Raw genomic sequence first — 11089 nt, forward strand, 5'->3', positions numbered from 1 at the left:
GATCCCGAAATACCGGGATCCCGCAGCATTTTTGCGGGTTTAATCCCGCACATAAATGGAGCGGGATCCCGCGGGATTTGCGGGACTGAGGAATTTGTCGACCAAGGGGACTACTCTGTTTACTTCGTTAATGAAACGCATAACGGAGAAGTTATTTTTTAAATAATTGTTAAACTTTTTTCGTTAAAATGTATGTACTATGATTTTTGATGCACTTTAGAAGTTCACCTTTTTGTGCTTTACAGGTGAGGTTTTTTTGAGCTCTAAGTTAGGCTGAAGGTACTTTTTTGTTGAATATTGTGATAATTAGCGATTTATTTTAATACAGAAGTTAACCGCACAGAATTGCTTATTTGGCAATTTATTTAAAGTTTTGCGGGATCCCGCAAATACCGGGATCCCGCGGGATTAACATCTACCAATCCCGCAAATACCGGGATTGAGATTTTGCTGCGGGATTACATTCCCTAATTATCAACTATAATTTTCCATCAATAATTCTTAAAATGGCTGTCATAAATAAAAGCGTAACCGAATTTTTTTTTACAAAATATGTAATATAAAAACGATCAGAGGGTATATTTTTAGGCGCCTTTGGAAGGTTGGAAGGAAAACAGTGTGTAGTCTTGTCTCCAAAATTTGAACTACAAAGAAAAGTGAGCTTTACCGCCAAAATCGAACGAAAACGGACTTAGTACATTATTTGACCTGCAGAATGAACTAAAGTTTAATTTATCACAATCTAATAACTATATCAAAGGTTAACCAAAACAATTTTTTAATAAAAAAAAGTGCTTTACCTCCAACATCGAAACAAAGTTTTATTAATAGATGAGTTGTCCTCTAAAATCAAATAGAGTTAAATTTGTCACGATCCAATGACTACAGCACAAGTTATAGGCAAAAAAAAACGGTTTTATAATAAAGCAAAACGTATAAAAAACTTGCTCCCAAACCGAACAAGAAAGAACTTGTCGAGACTAATTTTCTGAACAGATTTTGTCCCGTAGAACCAAAAAAAAAATTGTTATTTATGGTACCATTTTTTGCAAGACAACAATTATTAAGGTAATGTATTGGAGATTTTAACGCCCCTTCGAAATTTTCTTGTTCGCTTGCATTGCACCGCATTGTTGAAATGCAGAGGAAGCTTTAGATGGTACCAAGATGGAAAGTTACATGAAATCGATGTTTCTTCCTTAATTTTTTATGACAAGTTTATGGTAAGTTTTTCATTGTCACATTGTCATCTTTCATACAACCTTGCAAATTCTAATCGTTTTGTGTGCCCACCTCGATTAAACCATTGATACATGCAAGTTCTGTTGCCTGAGAATTTTGTGTTTTAAACAATTCTGAATGTTTGGCTATGTTGTTATAAAATTTTCTAAGGGTCTAAACTGCTCCAAGTTCTACCGGTAGCTGTTGTTTTTTTCATATTCATTTAACCCCTAATTACAAAGTTTTGAAATAATTAATTTCCCTTCCAGCTTTACGGACCACTCATAAAATTGGAAAATGCGCTCTAGTAGGCAGCTTTGAATCTTTAGAATCAAATGTAGTTCTCGTTGATACAGCAAACAAAAGGATTCTCCAATAAATTACTTCACAACTATGCTAATGCATTGTCCACAGTCCATTATCGGTTTAATATCGAATAAAACCAAATTAAAATTTCTCATAGCCAACATTTAATAATTGAATTGTCCAGTTAACAATCAATCATTGCATTTTATACAAATTAGCATACAAAGTGCTTTGTTATGCAGGAATTGCCTTACCATTAGCTTGAACGTATAAATTATTCAAATTAATTACAAACTTTTGTATGTTATTTATTGTACGGCGTCTAATATGACGGAGTGGGTGATGGGCAATTCTATGAATCCATCTTCCCCAAAAACTAGGACAACTATCATTAGCCAACGAGTTTTACTTCCATGAAAAGTTGTGATAGGTGCTAATTATCTTGATTGGATTATTAATTAAATTAAAGAAAATTCGTATTTACAGCATTTTACTTAATTAAAATTCTTCTGAGATTATTTGTAATGATCTTAGTTGCGCAAAGATTGGCGGCAAGACGACCTTAATTAAAAAGTTCTACGCCATTTTATGACGTTGCGAGCGAGTTTTCTAATCAAACGGTTTAACTGCAAGTCAACTTAATAATAAAAACATTAAAGTGATACCTACTCGAGAAGGTGATTGGAATTTCATCTAGAATTAAGGTTTTAATGACGAAACTTAATGTGGCGTGGTGAACATCTTAATAATCGAATGCAGATTTATTCATAGGTAAAGACAGATTACATTACACCAACAGCTTCGCTAATTTTTCGCGTAGTAAATTTGGCATATCGTTTTTACGATCTAGTGAGAAAGGTGCACCACACCATTTCTTCATGTTTTTATTGGTTACGAAATTATCAATGGGGAAATTATCGAATCAGAATTGAATGGTGTAAAATGACAATAAATTATAGACAAACCATTAGGAAATTATTCCATTAAAACGAAATTCAGTGCCCATTCTTTGAACGTGGCCATTATCTTTATCTTCAAAGTTGAATATTTACAAGAAAAGTAGCTAGACCGTTCGACAGATTTGAATGGGTTTTATATCAAATGATTAATGAAAGCCTAGTTAATTCTACCCGGCGCTCAAGTGTACAGGTGTACGGCTATTAATAAAAGTCACAGGCCAAAAGAAATCGCTGGAAATTATTTTTAAGTTTCTACGTTTGTCGCTAGAGGGCGTATGATTTTTTTCGTAAAACATACCCAACAAATATGCATAAAAATGCATGGATCGCAATGTTGTAGGAATTTTGCATTATTTTAATGCAGCACATGTGGTTCTAGCTCATAAAATATGAGGGGGTGGGGGAAGGGGAACATCTCTTTAAGGAGTTAGTTGTAACTTCGGTTTGGGTTAACCGATTTTCACATAATTGGTCGTGTTGAAAAGAGCTCTCTTCGTGTAACAGATTTTACACGAATCGTCTTTTTGAGTTGAAATAAAAATATGAATAACTAAAAACTATATGGAGAAACCAATTTTGATCTTTTCAGTTTCCGGAAGTTACCAACTTTGTAATTTTAAATAAAAGTGAGGTGTCATTAGAAAGGTCTTTTTAAAAGAAACAAATTTTGCTTGAAACGATTTCGTATATTTTTTATCATTTATGAACAATAAAGCTTTAAAGATGTTCGAAATGTCTTCCTGTTGCCATGTGTTTCAATATCCATCAAAGGTACAGGAATTTGAAATATGGATCGCTGTTGTTCCATTTCATGCTTAATAATTTTTCGTATTTCAGATACAAAATATTGTACCGGTACCTGGGTCGGTGTTACAGGTGGTTTTCCACACACGCATCTTTTCTCCTATTTACAATTAACAGTAGAGTGCCCGAACCCTTGACACTGAAAGCATCTCAGGGGATTGTGAACGTAGGTGTGCTCCATTAAGGGATCAAACGCGGTTATCTACAACAAACAGTTTAGTAGGTCCCTACAAAAAACAGCACGCTTCCGCTTCCACATATTGAGAGCACCGTGGGGTACAACCTCAATTTCAAAACCACCGAAAATCTGATACTTCGATAAGTTTCGACTGTTTGTTAGATACAGTGTGTCCACAAGTAACTCACCTATCATTTTTTTACATCTTTAAGATGGCCCACTAACCCATGTAAAGTTTTACCTATTAAGAAGGGACTGACAGTCGTAAAATCCCGATCCGCACCAGTCGTGGTTGTGCATAGCCTTTGGAATTGCCATAGTCATTGCGTGGGTCTATTCCAGTAGGTCGAACAGGTGATGTGGTCTGCTCTCCCATCACAAGCACAGAACAGTCGCTGGATCTCGACCTGGTGAGGCCCACCTCGCTCCCTGCCGCCCCTGGAGACAATCCGAACCCCTAAGAAGTTTATTTCGTCGTAATCCATAATCAATTTAAATCGTCTGCCAGCGGAATGAATTAGGAAGGATACACGGGATTGTGTGGGAAAAGGAAGGTGAGGAAAGGATACTGTTCAAGGGGGGGGGGGGCGATTGGACTCGTCGTCTCCCCTGCTCATTGATCGCCTTTTACGATCTCCAGGGCGGGAGTGGGCCAATTCTATCCCCGAACCCACAGGGAATACTTTCTTTTATTATTTCTGATTTAAGGATTCAATAATTTCTTGTTCGTAAATTAAAAACTTATATTGAGCGTTAATTTTAATTATCACTTGTTGTGTGTTCTTTTGTTTCAAAGCCAGAATATAAATAGTGCAACTTAAATTTGGGAATGTGCGTGTTTCATCCATATCTCTTAGGAAACAGATATCAAAGTGAGGTTTTCACTGATATTGTGGCTAATTTAATTTGGATTGACACTTTAAGTGTCAAAAGTAACGGTACTTATAAATTTGCCTTTAATTTTTGTTGTGAAGGTATATAAAGTTAGAGTTTTTGAAATTTGAGTAATTTATACATAGCACATTATCGAGATTTTACCAGTTTGCCCAAATTTAGGGGTGGGATTTTCCAGATAAATACGTATTTATTTTTCTATGGGACTTTGTTTCTTAATTACTTTAGGAAGCCAATAGAGACAGAAAGTGTGGGCTTTACATCATGTTTCATGTTTTTAATTAGATCTCGTTACGATGTTAACTCGCTGTGATAGCGTACGGTATCTTGGGATTAGTAAAATCATTTTTTATTAGCAGGGCGGAATTAGATTGACGAATGAGCAATTAAATATGCCCAACCTTGGTTAACAAGAAACCATTTTGTAGGTGTGGTTAATTGATAAGGAATAGTGGGTTTTGGTTTTGGAGAATTTTGAGATGATTAGCGTTAAGATCACCGAGTCGAAAAGTGCGTGACAAAATTAAAAGTAATTCGTTTTACGGGTTTTACGATCTGGAAAATTTGAATAAATTTGCATCGTAACTACGACCAAGACAACAGATTTCGGCGATTTTTAAACATATTGGAAGGAAAAAAGATTCGCGATCGGACTCCCAAACAACGAATTAACGGACTAAGTATAGATCCAAGACGCGCCGGTTAGAAATCATGGAAATAGTTTTCCGTTATCCAAAATAAATACATAAAAAACTTTCGCATTAAGTTACTGTACCGCGAGTGAATTAATGGGAGTGTAATTCCGCGTTTAAGAACGTAATCCTAGAGAAACATCAGTTCTCGCATTTAGAGAAAATAAAAAAACATTAAGCAAAAGTTAGAAGGAATTAATGTACCTTTGGTAAAGAAACTTAGTTCATAAACATTTATTCTTTAGTTCAATTCAACTTCCACAAGAAGCTTGCATCGAATTAGTAAGCTTGGCGCCTATATTTTCTCACTAAATTGGAGTAAATGAATTTAATTGTGAATTTCCTAGAGTCCTGAAATTTTTTACAATAGGTAGCTTATATCTTGAAGGTGTGCCAGACGACTTTCGAGGGGCGGTTTCTGAAAGTAAAACGTGCATAACTTTTGCATACGACATTTGAGTTTATCTAAAGATGTAAATATCGATTAGCAAAAGTCATTTGTCACCCAAAATCCGAAGCTATCACATTTCCATCCCAGTGAACGGCCTTTGAGTACTTGGACCGTTGGTTGACTTCACCATTGTTTTGCTTTCATTTATTGTGCTTCTGGGGTGTAGGGATATAATCCATGATTAATAATAATTAATCTCTTAAAATCATCTGTGAATGGTCAAACTGGAATCCCAAAGTTTCACGGTGGTGAGTTTCCAGGAACGATATTTACCTAATCTTGGTTTTCTTTATGTTGTCTTTGACATTTGCCGTCAAATGAGCGAAATGACAAGAGAGGGTTACCTACATAACGAGATAAAGCTATCTGGAACAAGCAACTTCCATCTAAAATTCCCTCAGTAACACCTTACTGTGTAGGTAACCGAGCAATCACACATATACGATTGTTCCACTTTTCGAACACGCCATAAAAACGCGCAGTACAATCTAAATTACCTTAATAATTGTTGCGTTATCAAAAATCGAACCATAAATTTCATTTTAATCTAAGAACATTGGAAAGTTAATGGGCATACGACGTTTACAACTTAATTTTGACATGAACTAGGCATGTAAGATCCATTATCCGAACGAAAACAATACGCCGTAAATGTCTCGCAGCAAAATATGTATATTTTCTCGAAGTTAACTTCGCGAAAAGGTACCGCAATCACGCCGCGGTTTTGGCAATGAGTTTAACCTTTTACATCAACCAGAAACACCTGCACTTTGTATATTACAAGGTATCAGGTAATTTAATTTAAATAAAAATAGTTACAAGGTACGTACAAATGACCTTAATACAATAGCAAAATGCAAAAATCCCGTGAGCATCGAAAAAAAAACACAAAACCTGACTGCGATAGGAAAATGGGAGCGTTGCCCATAAAGTTAAAATCTCGACAACATAAATATACCAAACACCTGTGTTGTGCTTGATTTTTTTTCCGGTATGGGCATCGTGAACAAGACGGTTATTAATCTTCAGAAATAATCATTGAATCAGTACTCAGGTGGTGCTCCTAAGGACACCTGTGAATGCAGGTGCGGGTGGGGTAAAGGTCAATCTCTTTGAGGGCATCGAAAAGAATATTCCCCGGTGTTCACTTTCAAAATCTTAATGTGTATGTAAATTAAATGTAACCGTACTTTCGCGAGTATCAAAACGCTTCCGTTATACACCTACGATGTGCATGCTTGAAGTTTACCATCGTTAATTGTCATGTGCTAAATTTTTACTTTCGTTCAAGGATCGTTTAATTCATAATTTTAATTACACTTTCTTTCTTTTATTTTATTCTTCACGTCTTAGTTTCTGAAAGCATGTTTTTAATTCAAAATACATGGTATCAAGGCAACTGTTCGAAGAAGAAGTGTTATTTTCAATACAGAAGTGCCATATACTTTTTAACGTAGAACCCACGATTATAATGCGAGACACGCTTCCACTTTGGGGGTGTCAATTTTGATGTTCACACTATCCACATAACTCAGATCACCTGCACATGGTCCCTGTGGATATAGGTCTACGAAACAACCTGGACCACTGATATCAGCATGATCATGATGTCCCTTTTCCGGGCAATCTTATAGCCTTTATTGCAAACTTCCTGTCTCGCCGACGCGACGAATGAGAGTGAAAAACAATGAAAGCTTCTCAGTACTAGTTTCTATTAATGAGCTGCCCAGCGTCATTCTGTTCATGCTCACAGAATCCTAAAATTGATAGAGAACAGGGCGCAGGAGATGCTTGCGAATAAAATGAAAGGCAAAAGAAGTCGAAAGAACTGTGCAAGATCCATAAAAACATTCGAAATAAATAAGTAAAGGGCAAAGATAGTCGACTAATTTCCGGGTCGATCTGAGACAATTTTTTTTGAGGGCCTCAAAAAAAGGCAGTGTATAACCTTCCTTTTTTAACAAAAATCGACTGCACCAAAATTTCTCGGGAAAACACTTTTTCTTATTAATTTTGGTGCGTAGAATCCAAAACAATTCGGACTTTTTCGATCAGACTTCTCAATCAAAAGTTATAGACTAGAAACCAATTTCGAAAAAAAATTCAAAGGGCTGTAACTTTTGAACTAGTAGCCCAATCTTTGAACTGTTTGAAATTATGGATTCTACAGGCCACATTCTATAAGAAAAATTTTTTTCCGTGCCGATCTGAGAAAATTTTTTTTGAGGGCCTCAAAAAAAGGCAGTGTATAACCTTCCTTTTTTACCAAAAATCTACTGCACCAAAATTTCTCGGGAAATCACTTTTTCTTGTTAATTGTGGTGCGTAGAAGTCCAAAGAAGCAGGGGTGGACTGGCCCGGGGGGGCGGGTGGCGATTGCCACCTGGCCTGTAGGTTATATTGGCCCGTTGGAAATTTATAAGTATGTGCTGTATTTAGCTTCTTGCGCTATTCATAAATTACTAAGACGTTTCTCTCATTGGGGTTGATGTTAGGTTGTTCATTAAAAAATTCTGTTTTTATTCAAGTGTTTTACAATGAATTTATCATTTTTTCTCGTATTTTGAAAGTGCTGAAACACAATTATAGGCGACTCGCCTCGTTTGTATATTTTGTTACTTTTAATTATCAGTTGCAATTTAAAAAAACTATATTCTAATTGATTTTCGAGAAAGGAATACTTTAAAATGAAGCAAAAAATGTTTTGTGGTGCACCGCAGAACCCCCCGCCCCAATCTTCATTACTTTAATGGCCCGTAACCTATGCAATTCCACCTGGCCCGTAAGTACCCAGTCCGCCCCTGCAAAGAAGTCCACGAAAATTAACTAAACTCAAACTTCCTGAAAAGAAGGTGGTCGATGAAAAAATGGATACGTCTCTGTACAATAATTAATTGCAATACACTCCCGACAAGGACTACCAATACACTTAAAAGTCCATGTTAATTAAGTGTAACCGAACGGTTTAATTAAACGGTGGATGCTTTCGAAATGACAAGTTAACATACAAAACGCTACTTTGAATTATGCTGGTTTCCGAAGCTCTAAGTCAAAAGTATCATTTTAGCCTGAGAAAAGGTTAATCACTGTTGCACTTGGCAATAATTTTTGTGTACTTATTGCCCACCTGGACTTGTAACGATGCCGATCTAATTTTTCAAATCAGAAATTTTTCGAACGTTAACGATTACGAAAGCAAAGCTAAAAATTTCCGTGAGTCACGAGGCGGGTTGGGCACCACACACTTGGTCCATATTAATATTTGTTTTACCCACGCTAAACTTCCTCCTCCGTTCTCATCTTTACGATTACAGAGAGACAAACAAATATTTTCATTTTGATAAACGATGCATTTACGTGACGTCTGATGATGCGAAAGTTTGGTCGGTATGTTTTCCCAAACTGATAAAGTCTCAAGATGGGGGGGGGGCCTTCATTTTCGAGTACTTTAACAGTTTTGAGCGGTTAATCTTCATTAAACTGACATAAAAATTAAATCTCCCGAACGTCGTGGGCGTGTGAAAGAGAAATCGCGACCGCCACCGGCTATTTTAATACCAATCTCTATGTATATGCATTGCCACCTGAAAATGATCGTGAAAAATAACGGCAATTATGCGAGGAGGAAATGATTTTTCTTCTCGCGATTTCGCGTTATAGATGACAGTTATTACGGCTGTACTTTTTAAGCATTTTTATTTAGATGTAGACGTTCTAATGACTTGCTATTTCGACAAACCGTTTTTTCACATTTTTGCGCATATTTGTTCTTTTATTCAGAAAAGGTACTTGTGATGTCTTGGATATTTTCACTGGTATGTCAGTTCTTCCATGTGAAAGTGTATAATTTGGTCTTTACAAAATCAATCGCTTAAAAATTTAAACAAAAACTCTAGGTATGATTGGCCAGCACCAAATCCACCCTTGGTCATGTTGAGAATGAGGTTGGTATAACGGCCCACGACTAAAAAATGAAATGAAATAAACTGCAAATTTGATATTCTGGTTTTTCTCAGGGTTCGCTTATTTTTAGGGAATTGATCCTGAAGTAAAACGACTTTTATTTTTTAAAGTGTAAAACCATACGTCTGACAAAGAAAAACCAGAAGATCAAATTTGCTCAAAAATGAATGAACATTTTAAAAATAATTTTTATTTTAAGGGAAAGCAGTGGCGTAGTATTTTTTTCTTCAAAAATATTCAATGCAAATGTCGTACGGATGCCACTAGTAGAGAAAATAAAAACTTTTGCACATCGGAAAATGCATCGTGATGCATAGACGACATGTTTATTTCATAAAGATGTCTACAATACAATATTTTTTAATGGCCCACAGTGGAATACGGTGACTTGTGGAAGTGAAGGAGATGACAGGAAACAGGAGATCTGTCAGTTTCCTAGTTTAAAATTGTATCACGTAAAAGCGCGTTTTTCTACTCCTATGCTGATGACATTGGCTACCTGTACTTAAATGATTGTCATTTCGATAGTGTATGAAACTCGTATTGAATGGCTCGTTTCGTAATTCTCATACTCGTGTCTTAAAAGCCATCATTAAATGCTCATTGCATAATATACCTACTATTTCTTCAGTGGCTAACCTATCCATTTCTATTGAAAAAGCTCGAATAGGCCCCTACCGCACAAGTGGATCTGTTAAACTTAAAGTAGAAATTTCTTTGACATTTCTTCTATACTTTTGTGGCGATTCAAAAATTGATTTTATAAGTTATGGAGTGCATCGAGTAATTTAATCGATAGACTATTTCATTTATTTCAGCTGCATTATAGTAGATTTTTCATAACATTTCTTACACCGATTTTTTTTTGTAAAACCGCTAGGCATATTTGGAACTTTTTGCATATTTTGAATCCCTTATAGAAATTGAGATATGTTAGCACAGATTTAAAGAAGCGGGAGCAGTCCCAGTATTGGGTGTCGTAAGTCATTTGGTTACAGTTTTTTACCACCTCTGTGACCGGCTCTTCATGGCGAAAATGTTAGTTTACAAACAACAAGTCAGTACACATACACACACCCAACATATTCATAATTTCCACATGTTCAAATAATGATCGAAAAGATCAAGACCATGTAATCGAAACAAAAATTTAGCAAGCATTATACCAAAAATGAACACCATATCAAACTAAAGGTTAACGGCATCAAACACATGAATCTGCATAGAGGATAAATCAAGTAGACCTCAAAATCAAAGATTGAAACCCACAAAAAACATAAAATGCTGCATACAAATAAATGCAAACAATACTACCTAACACAAAATAACAACACACATTTACGGAGCGATGCTTTTGTGATTGATAGCTATTAGGAAGATGCCAAAAACGTAACCCGAGTTGGTGGTACTCTGCAGATGGCGCAGAGGGCGGTTGCCTGTTCTCAAAAATGTGTGCATCGTCGTAGGTCCTACATACAGGGTGGAATCTCTCACACCAGATATTCTCTGGTGAATTTCTCGGTAATAGCATTGAATAAAAACACTATTTTTTATTCAATAGTAATAGTCACTTCTTTCTTCTTTTATAGACCCCAAAATTGTTGATTTTATCTCTGTTTCT

General features: G+C 35.9%; 1 long non-coding RNA gene across 3 annotated transcripts; it reads right to left on the reverse strand.

The window, feature by feature from the left end:
• Positions 1 to 3176: 3176 nt before the first annotated feature.
• LOC116181163 lies at positions 3177 to 6716 on the reverse strand. Of its 3 annotated transcripts, none has more exons than XR_004147209.1 (3): positions 5779 to 6716; positions 3657 to 5729; positions 3177 to 3492 (listed from the first exon to the last, which is right to left on the reverse strand). It is a non-coding gene; the product is annotated as an uncharacterized LOC116181163 (long non-coding RNA). The 3 variants fall into 3 exon arrangements; XR_004147210.1 differs by having other exon boundaries at positions 3710 to 5729; positions 5779 to 6714; XR_004147208.1 differs by having other exon boundaries at positions 3184 to 3925; positions 5259 to 5729; positions 5779 to 6087.
• Between the last annotated feature and the right edge of the window lie 4373 nt (positions 6717 to 11089).

This window comes from Photinus pyralis, unplaced genomic scaffold (assembly GCF_008802855.1).
Source record: "Photinus pyralis isolate 1611_PpyrPB1 unplaced genomic scaffold, Ppyr1.3 Ppyr1.4_LG9, whole genome shotgun sequence".
Classification (NCBI taxonomy): domain Eukaryota; kingdom Metazoa; phylum Arthropoda; class Insecta; order Coleoptera; family Lampyridae; genus Photinus; species Photinus pyralis.